Source organism: Triticum urartu, chromosome 1A (assembly GCF_056163025.1).
Source record: "Triticum urartu cultivar PI428250 chromosome 1A, HENAU_Tu73, whole genome shotgun sequence".
NCBI lineage: Eukaryota > Viridiplantae > Streptophyta > Magnoliopsida > Poales > Poaceae > Triticum > Triticum urartu.
In genome coordinates this window covers 74,116,391-74,137,336 of record NC_141873.1, presented here as the reverse complement: position 1 = coordinate 74,137,336, position 20,946 = coordinate 74,116,391, and positions in this window count along the sequence as shown.

Sequence of the window (20,946 nt, the reverse complement as noted above, 5' to 3'; positions counted from 1 at the left end):
CGGGCAGAGGCCAGAGGACGACGGGGATGGGTGGATCCAGACGGCGGCTCACCGGATCTGTCACGGGGACGGCTGGAACAAGCACCGCCGACGACGAGGACTGGAAAACTCCGGGCAGCGGCAGTCCATGGCGGTGGGATTCCTGCGAGAGAGAGAGAGCGATCGTGAGGGAGATGGAGTAGCATAGGGAAGGAAGGAGGAGAGGCAGGGCGGCGCGACCTGACCGGAGTTGGTCACCGGCAGCGAGGCTCCGGTGGTCGGCGAATGCAGGACGGCGAGGACGGGCGGTGAACGGGCAGAGAGGCGGCGAGGCAGGGAGCTCAGGCACACTGCTCTTGCGGCTCGGGGCATGGTCGGGCCCAGATCCGGCCCGGGGCGAGCCGGCTGTGGGCTTCCACGGGCCGTGGCGGCGCTGGGGAAGGCGGGGCACGACGTGGCTTCTTCGGATTAGCCGCGGGAGGCGGCTGGCGACGGCTCGGCCAATGGCGGCGCGCCATGTGGCGATATGGTGGTGGCTGGCGCCGGAAAACGAGGTCGAGGCGGTGGCTGATGATAAGGGGCGCGGAATTTTAGGAGGAGGGGTAGGTAGCTACCCAAAATGGAAGGGGAGGCTCTTTAAATAGGAAGGGGTTAGGGTTTAGGTGGGTTAGAAGGGTTTCGGAGCCCTCCGATCGCGATCGGACGGTTCCGGACACGAGGATGGAGTAGGTGGGCTGCAGGTGAGTGGAAGTGGGCTATGGAGAGCGGGTTGGGCTGAGAGATGAGAAGAGAGAGAGACCCGACGACTGTTTCCGGAGACCAAAAACGTCCGACGATAGACCGGCTATACTGCCGCTATAGTTATCCGCTGGGGCACCAAACGAACTCCGAATGCGAGGAAACTTGGCAGGCGGCCTATCTACACTAAAACAACACCACATGGCAACTTTCAACCCATTCCAAGAACATTTTCCGGCCACTTATAAAATAATATTTCGGACATGCCGCAGGCGCGTGCAAGTGTGTCTAGGCTCAGAACGGACAACAGATGGAACTGGGGGAACCCGGACGAATGCAAGTTTCGAAAACATGCAGATGCAATGCGGATGATGACATGGCAAGATGCAACACGCAAGCGAATGACATGGCAACATCGGCGAATAACTGGAAGACACCTGGCACGTCGGTCTCGGGGCGTTACACATGGTTAGTCATAAAATCCTACATAAAACTTGTAGATCACTGAATATGATATGTTTGATTCCTTGCTATAGTTTTGCGATATAAAGATGGTGATATTAGAGTCATGCTAGTGGGTAGTTTTGGATTGTAGAAATACTTGTGTTGAAGTTTGTGATTCCCGTAGCATGCACGTATGGTGAACCGTTATGTAACGAAGTCGGAGGATGAGGTATTTATTGATTGTCTTCCATATGAGTGGTGGTCGGGGACGAGCGATAGTTTTTTCCTACCAATCTATCCCCCTAGGGGCATGCGTAGTATTACTTTTCTTCGAGGGCTAATAAGCTTTTGCAATAAGTATGTGAGTTCTTTATGACTAATGTTGAGTCCATGGATTATACGCACTCTCACCCTTCCATCATTGCTAACCTCTTCGGTACCGTGCATTGCCCTTTCTCACCTCGAGAATTGGTGCAAACTTCGCCGGTGCATCCAAACCCCGTGATATGATACACTCTATCACACATAAGCCTCCTTATATCTTCCTCAAAATAGCCACCATACCTACCTATTATGGCATTTCCATATCCATTCCTAAATATACTGCCATGCAACTTCCATCATCATCATATACATGACTTCAGCATTCATTGTCATATTGCTTTGCATGATCGTAAGATAGCTAGCATGATGTTTTCATGGCTTGTCTGTTTTTTATGTCATTGCTACGCTAGATCATTGCACATCCCGGTACACTGCCGGAGGTATTCATATAGAGTCATATCTTTGTTCCAGTATCGAGTTGTAAGTAAATAAAAGTGTGATGATCATCATTATTAGAGCATTGCCCGTCAAAAAAAAGAGAGGCGAAAGAAGCCTAAATAAAAAAGGGGGCCAAAGAAGCCCGCAAAAAAAGAGAAAAGGGGGCAATGTTACTATCCTTTTACCACACTTGTGCTTCAAAGTAGCACCATATTCTTCATATAGAGAGTCTCTTGAGTTATCACTTTCATATACTAGTGGGAATTTTCATTATAGAACTTGGCTTGTATATTCTGACGATGGGCTTCCTCAAATGCCCGAGGTCTTCATGAGCAAGAAAGTTGGATGCACACCCACTTATTTTCAGTTTGAGCTTTCATACACTTATAGCTCTAGTGTATCCATTGCATGGCAAACCCTACTCCTCACATTGACATCAATTGATGGGCATCTCCATAGCCCGTTGATTAGCCGCGTCGATGTGAGACTTTCTCCCTTTTGTCTTCTCCACACAACCTCCACCATCATATTCTATTCCACCTATAGTGCTATGTCCATGGCTCACGCTCATGTATTGCGTGAGGGTTGAAAATGCTGAAGTGCGTTAAAAAGTATGAATCAATTTCTCGGCTTGTCATCAGGGTTGTGCATGATGTGAATATTTGTGTGGTGAAGATGGAGCATAGCCAGACTATATGATTTTGTAGGGATAACTTTCTTTGGCCTTGTTATTTTGAAAAGACATGATTGCTTTATTAGTAGGCTTGAAGTATTATTGTTTTCGTGTCAAATGATAGACTATTGCTTTAAATCACTCGTGTCTTAATATTCATGCCATGATTAGATACACGATCAAGATTATGCTAGGTAGCATTCCACATCAAAAATTATCTTTTTATCATTTACCTATTCGAGGACGAGCAGGAATTAATCTTGGGGATGCTGATACGTCTCCGTCGTATCCATAATTTTTGATTGTTCCATGCCAATATTCTACAACTTTCATATACTTTTGGCAACTTTTTATACTATTTTTGGGACTAACATATTGATCCAGTGCCCAGTGCCAATTCCTGTTTGTTGTATGTTTTTTTGTTTCGCAGAATATCCATATCAAACGGAGTCCAAACGGGATAAAAACTAAAGGAGATTATTTTTTGGAATATATATGATTTCTGGGAAGAAAAATCCATGTGAGACGGTGCCCGAGGAAGGCACGAGGCAGGGGGGCGCGCCCCTGACCCTCGTGGCCACCCCGTAAGGCGGTTGATGCCCTTCTTTCTCCGCAAGAAAGCTAATATCTGGATAGAGATCTTGTTAAAATTTCAGCGCAATCGGAGTTATGGATCTTCGGGAATATAAGAAACGGTGAAAGGGCAGAATCTGAGAACGCGGAAACAGAGAGAGACAGAGAGACATATCGAATCTCGGTGGGGCTCTCGCCCCTCCCATGCCATGGAGGCCAAGGACCAGAGGGGAAACCCTTCTCCCATCTAGGGAGGAGGTCAAGGAAGAAGAAGACGAAGGGGCCCCATCTCCCCTTCTCTTCCGGTGGCGCTGGAACGCTGCCGTGGCCATCATCATCACCGCAATCTTCACCAACAATTTCACCGCCATCATCACCAACTCTTCCCCCCTCTATGCAGCGTTGTGACCTCTCTCTTACCCACTGTAATCTCTACTTAAACATGGTGCTCAATGCTATATATTATTTCCCAATGATGTATGGCTATCCTATGATGTTTGAGTAGATCTGTTTTGTCCTATGGGCTATTTGATGATCGTGATTGGTTTAAGTTGCATGTTTTATTATTGGTGATGTCCTACGGTGATCTCCGTGTCGCGCAAGCGTGAGGAATCCCCACTGTAGGGTGTTGCAATACGTTCATGATTCGTTTATAGTGGGTTGCGTGAGTGACTGAAACACAAACCCGAGTAAGGGGTTGTTGCATATGGGATAAAGAGGACTTGATGCTTTAATGCTATGGTTGGGTTTTACCTTAATGATCTTTAGTAGTTGCGGATGCTTGCTAGAGTTCCAATCATAAGTGCATATGATCCAAGTAAAGAAAGTATGTTAGTTATGCCTCTCCCTCATATAAAATTGCAATAATGATTACCGGTCTAGTTATCGATTGCCTAGGGACAAATAACTTTCTCGTGACAAAAAGCTCTTTACTAAAACTAACTTAGTTGTGTCTTTATCTAAACAGCCCCTACTTTTTATTTACGTGCTCTTTATTATCTTGCAAACCTATCCAAAAACACCTACAAAGTACTTCTAGTTTCATACTTGTTCTAGGTAAAGCAAACATCAAGCGTGCGTAGAGTTGTATCGGTGGTCGATAGAACTTGAGGGAATATTTTTTTCTACCTCTAGCTCCTCGTTGGGTTCGACACTCTTACTTATCGAAAACTGTTGCGATCCCCTATACTTGTGGGTTATAGTAAACTAAAAAGAAAAGACTCAAATCATACAAGACGCTCCAAGCAAACCACATATCATGTGGTGAATAAAAATATAGCCTCAAGTAAACTTGCCGATGGAAGAAGACGAAAGAGGGGATGCCTTCCGGGGCATCCCCAACCTTAGGCTTTTGTTTGTCCTTGAATTTTACCTTGCGGTGCCTTGGTCATCCCCAAGGTGAGGCTCTTGCCACTCCTTATTCCATAATCCATCAAATATTTACCCAAAACTTGAAAACTTCACAACACAAAACTTAAGCAGAAAATCTCATGAGCTCTGTTAGTATAAGAAAACAAACCATGACTTAAGGTACTGTAATGAACTCATTCTTTATTTATTCTAGTGTTAAACCTACTGTATTCCAACTTCTCTATGGTTCATAACCTTCGATACTAGCCATAGATTCATCAAAATAAGCAAACAACATGCGAAAAACAGAATCTGTCAAAAACAGAACAGTCTGTAGTAATCTGTAGGTTTCGAATACTTCTGTTACCCCAAAAATTCTGAAATAAATTTCTGGACGTGAGTAATTTATCTATTAATCATCTTAAAAAATAATCAACCTAATCACACTCTCCAGTAAAAAATGGCAGCAAATCTCGTGAGCGCTAAAGTTTCTTTTTTTTTACAGCAAGATCGCAAAGACTTTCCCCAAGTCTTCCCAAAGGTTCTACTTGGCACAAACACTAATTAAAAGCATAAAACCACATCTAAACAGAGACTAGATGAATTATTTATTACATAACATCAAGGAAAAATATTGGGTTGTCTCCCAACAAGCGCTTTTCTTTAAAGCCTTATAGCTAGGCATAAGATTTCAACGATGCTCACATGAAAGACAAGAATTGAAGCACAAATAGAGCATCATAAAACACATGACAAACACATCTAAGTCTAACATAATTCCTATGCATAGTCATCTTATAGGCAAATAAATTATCAAGGCAAGCAAAAACTAGCATATGCAAGGAAGCGGAAAGAAACAATAGCAATCTCAACATAACGAGAGGTAATTTAGTAACATGAAAATTTCTACCACCATATTTTCCTCTCTCATAATAATTACATGTAGGATCATAATCAAATTCAACAATATAGCTATCACAAAACATATTCTTAACACGATCCACATGTATGCAAAGTTGACACTCTTCCAAAATAGCGGGATTAACATTAACTAAAGTCATGACCTCTCCAAACCCACTTTTATCAAAAACTTCGTAAGATTGAACATTCTCCAAATATGTGGGATCTAAAGTTGACACTCTTCCAAACCCACTTTCAATATTATTGCAAACATTATAATCAATCTCATATTCTTCGTGGGGCTTAAATAAATTTTCAAGATCAAAAGAAGAATCACCCCAATCATGATCATTGCAACAAGTAGTAGACATAGCAAAACTAGCAACCCCAAGCTTAGGGTTTTTCATATTATAAGCACAATTGACATTAATAGAATTTATACTATCATCATTGCAACCATGCTTTTTATTCGAAGATCCATCGTGAATCACTCCATAAAGTACTTCATCACAATTTTCAGATTCACGAATTTCAAGCAAAACTTCATAAATATAATCTAGTGCACAAAACTCACTAGCAATTGGTTCATCATAATTGGATCTCTTAAAAAGATTAGCAAGCGGATGACGATCTTAGGTTCTCTGTTTAGCAATAAATAAACAACTATTTCAACCAAACGAGTAAACGAGCCAAGTAAGACATCAAAGCAAACGAAAATACGAACAGAAGAAGGGCGGATAAAATGGCAAGGGTGAAGAGGGGGAGAGGAAAACGAGAGGCAAATGGCAAATAATGTAATGCGAGGGAAAAGAGTTTGTGATGGGTACTTGGTATGTCTTGACTTGTGAGTAGATCTCCCCGGCAACGGCGCCAGAAATCCTTCTTGGTACCTCTTGAGCACTGCAATGGTTTTCCCTTGAAGAGGCAAGGGTGATGCAGCAAAGTAGCGTAAGTATTTCCCTCAGTTTTTGAGAACCAAGGTATCAATCCAGTAGGAGACTACACGCAAGTCCCTCGTACCTGCACAAACAAATAAGAACCTCGCAATCAACGCGATGAAGGGGTTGTCAATCCCTTCACGGTCACTTATGAGAGTGAGATCTGATAGAGATAACAATAATAAGATAAATATTTTTGGTATTTTTATGATATAGATTGGAATATAAAGATTGCAAAATAAACGGTGCCAGAAATAGCTAGTTGACGGAAGATTAATATAATAGAGAATAGACCCGGGGGCCATAGGTTTCACTAGTGGCTTCTCTCAAGATAACATAAGTATTACGGTGGGTGAACAAATTATTGTCGAGCAATTGATAGAAAAGTGCATAATTATGAGAATATCTAGGCAAGATCATGTATATAGGCATCACGTCCGCGACAAGTAGACCGAAACGATTCTGCATCTACTTCTATTACTCCACACATAGACCGCTATCCAGCATGCATCTAGAGTATTAAGTTCATAAGAACAAAGTAACGCATTAGGTAAGATGACATGATGTAGAGGGATAAACTCAAGCAATATGATATAAACCCCATCTTTTTATCCTCGATGGCAACAATACAATACGTGGCTTGCTGCCCCTGCTGTCACTGGGAAAGGACACCGCAAGATTGAACCCAAAGCTAAGCACTTCTCCTATTGCAAGAAAGATCAATCTAGTAGGCCAAGCCAAACTGATAATTCGAAGAGACTTGCAAATATAACCAATCATACATAAAAAAATTCAGAGAAGAATCAAATATTATTCATAGATAAACTTGATCATAAACCCACAATTCATCGGATCTCGACAAACACACAACAAAAAGAGTTACATCGAATAGATCTCCAAGAAGATCGAGGAGAACTTTGTATTGAGATCCAAAGAGAGAGACGAAGGCATCTAGCTAATAACTATGGACCCGAAGGTCTGAGGTAAACTACTCACACATCATCGGAGACGCTATGGTGCTGATGTAGAAGCCCTCCATGATTGATTCCCCCTCTGGCGGAGCTCCTGAAAAGGCTCCAAGATGGGATCTCTTGGGTACAGAAGGTTGCGGCGGTGGAAATAGGGTTTCGTGGTGCTCCTGGATGTTTTCGGGGTATATATATATATAGGAGGAACAAGTAGGTCGGTGGAGCTACGAGGGGGCCATGAGGGTGGGGGCGCACCAAGGGGGCAGGCGCGCCTCCCTGCCTCATGGCCTCCTCGTTAATTTCTTGACGTCCACTCCAAGTCCCCTGGATCACGTTTGTTCCAAAAACAACTCCCCCGAAGGTTTCATTCCGTTTGGATTCCGTTTGATATTCCTTTTCTGCGAAACACTGAAATAGGCACAAAAAACAGTAATTTGCACTAGGCCTTGGGTTAGTAGGTCAGTCCTAAAAATAATATAAAAGTGTATAAATAAGCCCATTAACATGCAAAACAGATAATATAATAGCATGGAACAATCAAAAAATATAGATACGTTGGAGACGTATCACAAGGTATCAATCCAGTAGGAGACTACACGCAAGTCCCTCGTACCTGCACAAACAAATAAGAACCTCGCAACCAACGCGATAAAGGCGTTGTCTCACGGTCACTTACGAGTGAGATCTGATAGAGATAATAATAATAATATAAATATTTTTGGTATTTTTATAATATAGATTGGAATATAAAGATTGCAAAATAAACGGTGCCAGAAATAGCTAGTTGACGGGAGATTAATATAATAGAGAATAGACCCGAGGGCCATAGGTTTTACTAGTGGCTTCTCTCAAGATAGCATAAGTATTACGGTGGGTGAACAAATTACTATCGAGCAATTGATAGAAAAGTGCATAATTATGAGAATATCTAGGCATGATCATGTATATAGGCATCACGTCCGCAACAAGTAGACCGAAACGATTCTGCATCTACTACTATTACTCCACACATCGACCGCTATCCAGCATGCATCTAGAGTATTAAGTTCATAAGAACAGAGTAACGCATTAGGCAAGATGACATGATGTAGAGGGATAAACTCAAGCAATATGATATAAACCCCATCTTTTTATCCTCGATGGCAACAATACAATGTGTGCCTTACTGCCCCTGCTGTCACTGGGAAAGGACACCGCAAGATTGAACCCAAAGCTAAGCACTTCTCCCATTGCAAGAAAGATCAATCTAGTAGGCTAAACCAAATTGATAATTCGAAGAGACTTGCAAAGATAACCAATCATACATAAAATATTTCAGAGAAGAATCAAATATTGTTCATAGAACTTGATCATAAACCCACAATTCATCGGATCTCGACAAACACACCGCAAAAAGAGTTACATCAAATAGATCTCCAAGAAGATCGAGGAGAACTTTGTATTGAGAGAATAAGCCATCTAGCTAATAACTATGGACCCGAAGGTCTGAGGTAAACTACTCACACATCATCGGAGAGGCTATGGTGTTGATGTAGAAGCCCTCCGTGATTGATTCCCCCTCCGGCGGAGCTCCAGAAAAGGCCCCAAGATGGGATCTCTTGGGTACAGAAGGTTGCGGCGGTGGAAATAGGGTTTCGTGGTGCTCCTGGATGTTTTCGGGGTATGTGGATATATATAGGAGGAAGAAGTAGGTCGGTGGAGCTACGACGGGCCCACGAGGGTGGGGCGCACCTCCCTGCCTCGTGGACTCCTCGTTTATTTCTTGACGTCCACTCCAAGTCCCCTGGATCACGTTTGTTCCAAAAATAACTCTCCTGAAGGTTTCATTCTGTTTGGATTCCGTTTGATATTCCTTTTCTGTGAAACACTAAAATAGGCAAAAAAACAGTAATTTGCACTGGGCCTTGGGTTAGTATGTTAGTCCCAAAAATAATATCAAAGTGTATAAATAAGCCCATTAACATCCAAAACAGATAATATAATAGCATGTAACAATTAAAAATTATAGATACGTTGGAGACGTATCAGTCACAAACCGGATACGTATTTTTATTTAATGGTGGATTTGTCAGTTGGTGCGGTTCTAAGCAGAGCGTCGTGGCGGGATCTACTTGTGAAGTGGAGTACATAGCTGCTTCAGAAGCAGCAAATGAAGGAGTTTGGATGGAGGAGTTCATATTCGATCTAGGTGTCATACCTAGTGCATCGGGTCCAATGAAAATTTTTTGTGACAATACTGGTGCAATTGCCTTGGCAAAGGAATCCAGATTTCACAAGAGAACCAAGCACATCAAGAGACGCTTCAATTCCATCTGCGATCAAGTCAAGGAGGGAGACATAGAGATTTGCAAGATACATACGGATCTGAATGTTGCAGACCCGTTGACTAAGCCTCTCTCACGAGCAAAACATGATCAGCACCAAGACTCCATGGGTGTTAGAATCATTACTATGTAATCTAGATTATTAACTATAGTGCAAGTGGGAGACTGAAGGAAGTATGCCCTAGTGGCAATAACAAAGTTATTATTTATATTTCCTTATATCATCATAAATGTTTATTATTCATGCTAGAATTGTATTAACTGAAAGCTTAGTACATGTGTGGATACGTAGACAAACATAGTGTCCCTAGTATGCCTCTACTTGACTAGCTCGTTAATCAAAGATGGATAAGTTTCCTAGCCATAGACATGTGTTGTCATTTGATGAACGAGATCACATCATTAGAGAATGATGTGATGGACAAGACCCATTCGTTAGCTTAGCATAATGATCGTTTAGTTTTTCTGCTATTGCTTTCTTCATGACTTATACATGTTCCTCAGACTATGAGATTATGCAACTCCCGAATACCGAAGGAACACCTTGTGTGCTATCAAACATCACAACGTAACTTGGTGATTATAAAGATGCTCTACAGGTGTCTCCGATGGTGTTTGTTGAGTTTGCATAGATCGAGATTAGGATTTGTCACTCCACATATCGAAGAGGTATCTCTGGGCCTCTCGATAATGCACATCACTATGAGCCTTGCAAGCAATGTGTCTAATGAGTTAGCCATGGGATGATGCATTACAGAACGAGTAAAGAGACTTGCCGGTGACGAGATTGAACTAGGTATGATGATACCAACGATCGAATCTCGGGAAAGTAACATACCGATGACAAAGGGAACAACGTATGTTGTTATGCGGGTTGACCGATAAAGATCTTCGTAGAATATGTAGGAGCCAATATGAGAATCTAGGTTCCGCTATTGGTTATTGACCGGAGATATGTCTCGGTCATGTCTACATAGTTCTCGAACCCGTAGGGTCCGCACGCTTAACGTTCGATGACGATTTGTATTATGAGTTTCGTGTTTTGATGAACCGAAGTTTGTTCGGAGTCCCGGATGAGATCGCGGACATGACAAGGAGTCTCGAAATGGTCGATACATAAAGATTCATATATTGGAAGGCTACATTATGACACCGGAATGGTTTGGGTCGTTTCGGATAAGTTTCGGAGTACCGGGGGTTACCGGATCCCCCCCCCGGGGAAGTTAATGGGCCTTAGTGGAGAAGAGAGAGGGCTGGCCATAGGTGGCACGCACCCCCCCCCTTGCCCAATCCGAATTGGACAAGGGGAGGGGGCGGCGCCCCCCTCCTTCCTTCTCTTCTCTCCTCCTTCCCTTCTTCTCCTACTTGGACTAGGGAAGGGGGCGGACCAAATCCTACTTGGACTGGGAGTCCAAGTAGGACTCCCCCCATGGCACGCCCCCTCCTAGGGCCAACCAGCTCTCCTCCCCCCTTTATATACGTGGGAGGGGGCACCCCAAAGGCACACCAAAGTTTCTCTTAGCCGTGTGCGGTGCCCCCCTCCACAGTTACACACCTCGATGATATCGTCGTAGTGCTTAGGCGAAGCCCTGCGACGGTAAACTTCATCATCACCGTCACCACGCCGTCATGCTGATAGAACTCTCCCTTGGCCTCAACTGGATCAAGAGTTTGAGGGACGTCACCGAGCTGAATGTGTGCTGATTGCGGAGGTGACGTACGTTCGGTACTTGAATCTGTTGAATCGCGAAGACGTTCGACTACACCAACCGCATTACTAAACGCTTCCGCTTTCGGTCTACGAGGGTACGTATACACACTGTCCCCTCTCGTTGCTATGCATCTCCTAGATAGATCTTGCGTGATTGTAGATTTTTTTTTTGAAATACTGCGTTCCCCAACAGGAGTTGTGATTATGACTAGTGACCAACTTGCTATATGATGTTTCATTGATGAAAATGATGATCATGAGGAGGTGTTATATGACAATGGTGTATTATGATGATAAGTTGTTAATGATATGATGATGATGATGATATTTATTATATCATTGGGTGAAAGAACCGCAGATTACATCCACTTGAAACTGGTCCAAGGTTCTTTCAACCAGTGATGTAATAACTCATTATGATGTAAAAACAATCCCTAAATTGCTACTGTATGAAAACTTGTATAAAGGTGTATAAATACAACATGAAATAAAAAAGAAATAGAATATGGAATAATAGTAGTAGCGTGGGCTGAGAGAAGTGCTACTAGTAATTACCAGTAGCGCCCTTTCCAGGAAGCGCTACTATTAAGTGGATATAGCAGTAGCGTGGGTAAACCCACGCTACTGCTAACCGTTAGCTATAGCGCCGTACCAGTAGCGCTGTCACCCACGCTACTGGTAGGCCAAAAACCCGCGCTACTGCTAGGCTTTTCCCTAGTAGTGTTGGGGAGTACAAGGAGGCCTCAATCTACTAGTTGAAGCTATAATTTCCCCCTGTCTTGAGGCTTTAGGTAGATCTCCATTGTCCACTGCTTCAATACTTTTGGCAGACTCGGTGCTTAATAATGTCTCCTCTGGTTTATTATACGACTCGAGTGGGGTGTGACCGCATGAGATGCTGAATCTCGGGACAAGATTGGACGAAAATGTAGATCTTGATTCTCTGTTGCTTATGCCCTTTTGTGGTGGCAACGATACAAAATAAGGTCTCCTCTGAATCAAAGTGAGATGAGATAGAGTAGGTATGGCTAGGCACACCTCTAAGTTTATCTTTGTAATCTTAGTCCATAGGGCATGCTCTAATGTCACCTTAGCCATCCTCGGAAATTATACTAAACAATCACCTCTTGATCTTTATCGGTCTAATCTTATTCCATAGAGTCACCCCAATGTCACTAATGGTATGCCATGAAATTGTACTAATGCATCACTTGATTCCCAAAAATATTCAATCCAACATAAAGAAACTCATAGCATGAGCAAGATTCAATTCACCCCAAAGAGAATATGAGGGGATACACCATATAGTTCAACTCCATTAACAAAGCCCACGATCACAATCAAGATTGAAAACTTACATGATCACCGAGGGAGGGGGAACATATAGCTACTCGTACAAACCCTCAACTACGAGGGAGGACTACTCCCGCATCATCATAGAGCAGCATGAATAAGATGTATTCTCCCCTTTGGAAGGGTGCCAACAAAAGGGCTTGATTGGATCTCCCTTGGAAAGCAGAGAAGCCGCATCCGGAAAAATCAGGTAAAGATATTTTTGATATTTTTGAACATATGTAGAACCAGCGACACTAGGGGCTCCACGCGCGCTCTCCTCACACCCTAGCCCTAGTGTGCATTGTGGGGCCACGTTGAGGCCCCCTACATGTAGACTTTGGCCCATTTTCTCTCCTGTCTTAAAACTTCGCAAACTATTTTTTCTTGTTGTTTTCAGTTCTGAATTATTTATTTTTGCAAATCCCAAAAACAAGTAGAAAGCAGCAACTGACATTGCGCACTAGATTAATAGGTTAGTCTAATATATTGACAAAAAATATGCCAAAATGATCCAATAATGATATAAGAATAGTATAAACATAGTAAAAAATATTGATATGTTTAAGATGTGTCAGCCACCCATCTTCCTCGGAGATGTTGCCCTGAGTCCACTACCTCGTTGGTGTGCCATGTACTTGCTAGTCGTCGTCGTGGCGTAGAGGAGGGCGGAGGTTGATGGCTGGAGGGAGAAGCAATGGGGAAAATCAAAGGGAGAGAACAGAAAGAGAGTGAGGCAGCTAGATCTATGTAGGTTTAGAGTCAAGTTAATTGTGTTCTTATATATGTAGAGAAGGATATTGGGTCAGGCCAATTTTAGGCGGGTTTTTTCCTTCTTATTTTATTCACTTGCTTCTTTATATACTTCTAACATTGATTCCAATATGAACTTTTGAGAATGATAGGTGTTTTTGTTAAAATACATGCATTTTTCAAATAGATGAACTTTTTCAAAAAAAATGTCATTATTGAAATAGCAACTTATATACATTGCCCGAATATATGAGCTTTTTCAAAAGATAGACCTTTATTGAAAGAGAAATTTATCTCATCTCTTCTATAAGGCATACAAATATACTCAAGACCATAAATATGTTTTTTCTGAACCATTTTAAGCATTGTTTCATGTACTCATAGTTCAAATTTGAATTATATACATGAAATACCTAAAATTGTCTGAGTGACTTAAATATAGCAAATGAAACCTAAAAATGGCAAATTTGAACACGAAGGATGTTACTCTCTCCTATCCATATTAATTGTCGTTAATTTAGTACAACTTTGTACTAAATCAATGACAATTAATAAGGATCAGATGGAGTATGGTGTATGATGAGTGTAGAGAATGTTCCAAGTCCTCGTCTCTAGCGGCTCCTCTTGTGATTATCTCTTCCCTTTATACTATGCAAGCTATTGTTTTGTTGTATCCGTTGCTTACTCTTGTTGTTGTTGTTGTTAGCATCATATAGGTTGCTCATCTAGTTGCACATCTAGATAACCTATTTGTTGCTAAACCTAGTTTGTGAAGAAAAGCTAAAAATTGCTAGTTGCCTATTCACCCCCCCCCCTCTAGTCAACTATATCGATCCTTTCTATGAGTGTAGAGAATGTTTCAAGTACAAACGATGAAGGAAATGTCATCTCGCCTTCAAACTTAACACATTCCCTATCGGAACTACGATTCTTCTTTGGAGATGGTTCAGTTTCTAAGCAATGTACATCACAAATTTGTCTAAATGTTCTCAACTTTTAACACGGGCTACCGAGGCCATATCATGGCACAATGACAAGCTCATGTCTTTCAAACTTCATTTACATATTTTAGAACTAAAAAAAACTCTATGTTTGTGGTTGAGTCTTGCCACAGAGAGCTTTGAAATTTCTTTTCGTTTCTTGTGTATAAGTCATACAAATATAACCAAGACCGTAAATATGATATTTCAAACCATTTTGGTGCAAATTTTCTTTTACACATAGTTCAAGTTTGAATTATATCTATTAAATTTGGAATTTTCAAGGTTCATTTGCTATATTTGAAACTATGTGTGATGTTTGCTACATTGCACTTTATTTTTTTGCATAGACTGTGTGCAAGACATCGCACACAGTTGAGTTCTTCAAATCATGTACGACGGTAGGCTTAATAGCATGATTGTACCCTAGTAAGGTATGTTTACAGAAATAACATTGCCAAGAGTCGACAAAACAACGAATTGAACCTAGTATGAACCCATGGGTAGAGCTTTTTTTTTACCGCGGGTGAACCATTTTCAAATTTTTATATGGATTTGTTCCCATGTGCCGATCTGTCTTTTTTTTGGGCGTGTTATGCAGTGATAGTACACGGGCGAGCGTGATTTGTTAATCCTAGAGTAGATCATAAACCTGTCGACATGTAATGTAATTGATGGATGGACACCAGCCGAACCACCACACACAGAGTACTACACGGATACACGAGTTGTTGTGTTTTGTTCCGGCTTGTTGTCTAGTGATACTTTGTCGCTGTGTGTTTCCCGTTTTCACAAGAAGTAGCACACGCCGCTCGTGTGTGATTTGTTAATCTGACTAATAAGTATGCACGTGCAACACACGTCTCGACTAATATTATAACCATATATGACAATTGTAAAAATACTTCCTTCATTCATAAATATAATATGTGTTTGAATATTTTAATATAGACTACATATGGATTGCAATAAGTGAACAAACACACTAAAACATGTCTATATACATTCGATTCACAAAACATAGTTCAAAAACCAGTATGTAGACAAAGAGGAAACAAAATAAACAAAAGAGGAATTGAACTTTGTACGTGCCTTTATCCTTTTCTTCTCGTATCCGTGAAGTTCACATGCAGTTCTCCTTCATGGTTAAAAAAACGCAGTGAAATGACTAAATAACTCATGAAAGCTTGGAACTTGTCCAACATGATTTTCTCAGAGGACATAAAAGGATGACTATAATCTCCAACTCTTTGTTGGTGATGGTCTTAAATGTAATTAGTACAACAGTGCCAACCTCATGCCATGTCTCGTGAGGCACTTCTTTCATCCTTACTTGAAGAATATGCGACTGTCGAGTGATGTGTCATACTCGGTCCTCCTGAAGCTCTCTTTGCCCAACCTTAGTCTCGCCAGCTTGTGCTTCGGGGTGTCCAAACAAGACTCAACTTATTTTGGAATTTTCTAGGTGCCCCATAATGTACACACAAAAGAAATGTGTGAGAACCCCAGTTAGAAAACCATGGAAAAACAAAAAGATCAACTGAGGAAATAGTGAAAACATACATACCATCATCTGTACTTCAGTGTTAGTCCTAGTGAAGCGGTGTATGAAGGATGGCCATGTGACCCATGGCAGAGCAGCAATAGGTTGCACAAGTTTGCTATGACATAATGACAATTAGCTAATTGAACTGTGTATGACAAAATAGAAGACAAAATGGGGAAAAGACACAAAAAATATGTCCCAAGAAAGGACCAGCTACTTGGCGAACCAAGTTTCGAAAACAATTGACAACTTTGAAACTTTCAGCTAGAATACCGATTAGTGGACATATTATAGCAACACAAAAAATGAAATGCAAGTTCTAGGATAGGTGAAGAGTGGAGAGCAGGTATCTAGCTCTGAGCATAAAACTCAGTCACAAATTCATACGTGAATCAATCTACTCCCTCCGTAAAGAAATATAAGAGCATTTAGACCACTACTTTAGTGATCTAAACGCTCTTATATTTCTTTACAGAGGAATAATTTGGAACACCCTACTCTGAATTTCCATCAGAGCAAGAGCACCGCTATGTTTTTGCAAAATCTTCTCATGCTAAAATCTGCCCCTCAGAAAGCGGCAAGTAGACAATGGAAACACATATCATAGCTGATCAATAAACATGTCATTTTGTCTACTAATACATTTAAGCATCGGTCGAATGACAAATTGACAATACAGAGAATGACAAGACTGGTAAATGAATAGTCATTTCTCTTAGTTCCTTTCAGGCTCATCTATTTTGAAAGTATGGCAAATGAGCAGTTCATCAACATCAGTAATACCAAACCCATATCCATTTTATCGTCCTTATGCACGAACAGGGAGCATGCCAACTTACTTCGGGGAGATAAAAAAGAAAGGACAAGGATGCAGGTCGAGGGGAGGTTCTAGTTGATGCTGATGGAAATGGGCTTGATCTCCTTCAATGTAGTGGAGATGGCAGTGCCAATCCGTTCACGTGCATCATCCATATTGTTCACCAATGCCTACAATTTATGGAATGAGATCATATCGTTTAAAAAAACCAAATAGACTAAAGAAAGAATACAGTAAGGACATTTCTTTTAGGGAATATGACTAAAAACACTGATTGATGAAGAGAGAAAAATAAGAGGGTCTTAAGACTGATATATAACTAAAGTCTCGGGACTAAAAGACTGAAGAACGATGCATTTGTTGTCCTAACACTTTTACATCCAGTCAAGGAATTGTTCTGATATCTAGATACAGCTGATGTATACCTTGTCCCGCAACATGCGTTCCTGCGTGTCAATCTGTAATAATGGCGTCGTTGCCATGATCGTCCCTTCCATAGATCCAACTTATCATAGCTGGATTCATGCAGAATGAGGTAACCGTCACCGGATCCGTTGATCGAGGTCGTGTTCACCAAATCCGTGCACATCCAACTTCCAGATGCCTGTTGACAATGGTATAAATCCTTGCCATTTTCTGACTGTTTTTCTGCAGCACAACATTTAGTATCCTTGTTGTCAAAGAGAAACTGCGGATTATGCCTCTTTTGTATGCATTCTGAACAGCTTAGACTGGCCTTAAAAAAAAGCTTAGACTGACCTTGTTATTCTCCTTGTGATTGTAAGGAATCTGTTTAGTCTTGCAAGTTGCTCTTTCCCAACATACAACAACGCTGTTATGAATATTTACTTGCTTCATATACCATACAGTCTCTTTCTTGTAATGCAACAACTGTTTGTGTTGTAACTAACATGTTTGAAGCAGAAATTATTGTTTTCCATGCACCCATTACATTTTCCTTACACTTAATAATATTTTTTGTTGCGTGCGAACAAAAAAATGGATAGAATTTACATATCTATGTGAGAACAGTGTCATGGCTATTTCTTTTTCACACTGGATCAATTATTCCTTGTCTTGCACCTATTCTTAAATTTGGCAGTGTAGTTTGTTGCTTCCTGGGTTTCTACATTCTCAGAAAAATTTCAGCATGTATCACTAGCATTGCTGCAGAGTCCATTTCTATCCAGGAAAGCATGCATTCTAAAGGTTTTTTTTTTGAACCAGGCGCATCCCCTTTCCATTACTTATCATAACGGAAATACACAAAGTTCAGTATCATCAAACTACCCAGGATACCGACTGACTTAAGGAGGCTAGAAAGGGGAGAGCGAATTCAAAGCACCACTGGAAAAATAACCGCGAGCACTCGTCGTCGAGCAACCCACTGTGGGATGAAAACCCAGTGACACCATAGATCAAGCTACACCTATCAGACTAAAACAGTTTTGACCCTGCATAAAGGAAGCCAACAGCAGCTAACGACCCCAAAAGGCTCACATTTTGAGCAGATAGACGCTCACGCGAGAGCAAAGACCAACAGTAACATAACACCAAAACCACCCGGGAGGGAGAGAAGCACCCCCACACCACAGCCCTGTCAAAGCGACCTCACTCCATAGCTACTTCTGCTGGAGCCGCATAGATTCGCATCATCGTCGAAGCATTAGTCCCGAGCATCTTGGCTCCCCTCTCCATGGCTTCACGGTCCTCACCAGCCATCAAACCTGCCCGGTATGTCAAAAAAGCACAAGCAGAATATATCACATTAAATGGAGTCTTAAGTTTTTCCTGCTCGAACGTCGCTTGGTTACGGCAGTTCCAAATCGCCCAGCAAACCGCTGCCAAGCCAAAGGTATAGAACCTAGCCCCAACCGGGAGGAAAACATAGCACCAGGAAAAGTATTGCCAAATGTTGTTCGGGCATAGATCCATCCTCCAGGCTACACGAGCAACATGGCATGTGAAAAAAAGATGTTGTGATGTTTCAACCTCTCTGCAAAATGAGCACCTGGGATTACCAGCCCAGTTCCGTTTCTTCACGACTTCTCTAGTCAGGATAGCATCTTGGAAAAGGTGCCATAGAAAAATTTGAATTTTAAGGGGGATCTTGGCTTTCCAAATCCACCTATAATCACATCCTGCCAGGTGTCTTTCCAAATAGGGGTAAATTGATTTGGTCGAGAACCGTTTCTTTTTTCCCAAGGCCCAAACAACCTGATCAGATTCATTAGACAAGGGCCAGGAGTTCACCACCTTAACGAGGTCCTTCCACTGATCTGCAAGAGGAGGGTGCAGGCGTCTCCTAAGGAGATCCCCACCTTCAAAATTTTTGAAATCAACCACCGTGATTTCCTGGTAATTGCAGATACTGTACAAGGTAGGGAATTGGGTTTGCAAAGGGGCCCCGCCCCTGATCGTGTCTTTCCACACTCTAGCTATGTTGCCAGAGTTCAGCATCACTTGTCTACCTGCCAAATACACCTCTTTCACCTTCATAATAGCTTTCCAAATAGGAGAACCCATGGCTGCTGTTGGCCATCTATGAGCTGTGTGCTTGCATGGGATCGAGGCCGCGCACCCCACCTAAACAACCCATGGCTGCTGTTGATTTAGGTGATTTCTCTGCATAATTTTTTGTTTGTCTAGGGCTCTAGGTTGTAACTTTTTGGGTGATTCATTCAACTTTATAGGTGATTTCTCTGCCGATCTGTCTTTTTTTTGGCGTGTTATGCAGTGATAATACACGGCGGGCGTGATTTGTTAATTCGAGAGTAGATCATAAACCTGTCGACATGTAATGTAATTGATGGATGGAGACCAGCCGAACCACCACACACACAGTACTACATAGATACACGAGTTGTTGTGTTTTTCTTTCCGGCTAGTTGTCTAGTGATACTCTGCCACTGCGTGTTTCTCGTTTCGACATGAAGTAGCACGCGCCGCGCGTGTGCGATTTGTTAGTCCGATACTGTAGAATCGAATCCTGCCGAGACGGATGGATGCCGGCCCTCGAGCTATCGAAGAGCACACGATCAATCGGATCGAATCAGTCAAGATGTGTCTGTCCTGCCCTAGCACAAGATATCCATTCGTTCACTGGCACCCCGAGGCCGGACCGGTAGGTGCACTGGATCACCCACGTGCACTGGGTCGTGCAGCACGCCGGATAGCCACAGGGAATGTGACGGGTGTCCGGTTGAATTCACCGCCGCATGGCGACAAGCAAGTGTGTGAACTAGCTGTAGCTGCGGTGCAACGCAACGAGCGGCCATCGCGGTTCTGACGGCAACGTACTGGCCGGGCCTATCCGCCTATGTCACTAATTAACTACTGGCTAGTTGCTGCATCGATCGCGGTCTTCTGTTTCTGAAAGCAAAATTTGAAATTTTAGAGGCGTAGAGCGCACTGGTTTCATCGTCGACAGGGACGCGGTGCAGCGGGTTTATGTCTCGCTGCATGCGCCAAGAGCTAATTCTTGCGTGCACCCATACTTCCTGCCATGCACGCCGACCCCTGGACCTGTCCTAGAGGTACCGATCGACGTATCATGTATCGTATGTATATACCCCTTCTGGCCACGTATATACGGGAGTGACGGGAATCAGAATATATAGTTATCTCCGTCGAAGAACAACGGTATAAACAAAAGGCCGAGACCGAGAGAGCCCGGGAGGAAGAAGATACACAGGAGGCTTGCATCAAACAAAAGGGACAGCTCGTCCCTTCTGGAGTCCTATCTCGAGAGAGCCCGGGAGGAAGAAGATACACAGGAGGCTTGCATCAAACAAAAGGGACAGCTCGTCCCTTCTGGAGTCCTATCTCGAGAGAGCCCGGGAGGAAGAAGATACACAGGAGGCTTGCATCAAACAAAAGGGACAGCTCGTCCCTTCTGGAGTCCTATCTCGAGAGAGCCCGGGAGGAAGAAGATACACAGGAGGCTTGCATCAAACAAAAGGGACAGCTCGTCCCTTCTGGAGTCCTAGTTCCCTTCACCGACGGCAGATGGGGAAAAGAAGTGGGAGCTACAATGAAGACCTTAATCACACAGAAGGAGATGGAAGTCTCGAGAAGATAGATAGATAGGGCCGAGGGCGTCGAGGTCAAGCGGGCGCATCCGGAGGCATCTACGTTTGGCGTAGGAGATCACTGGCA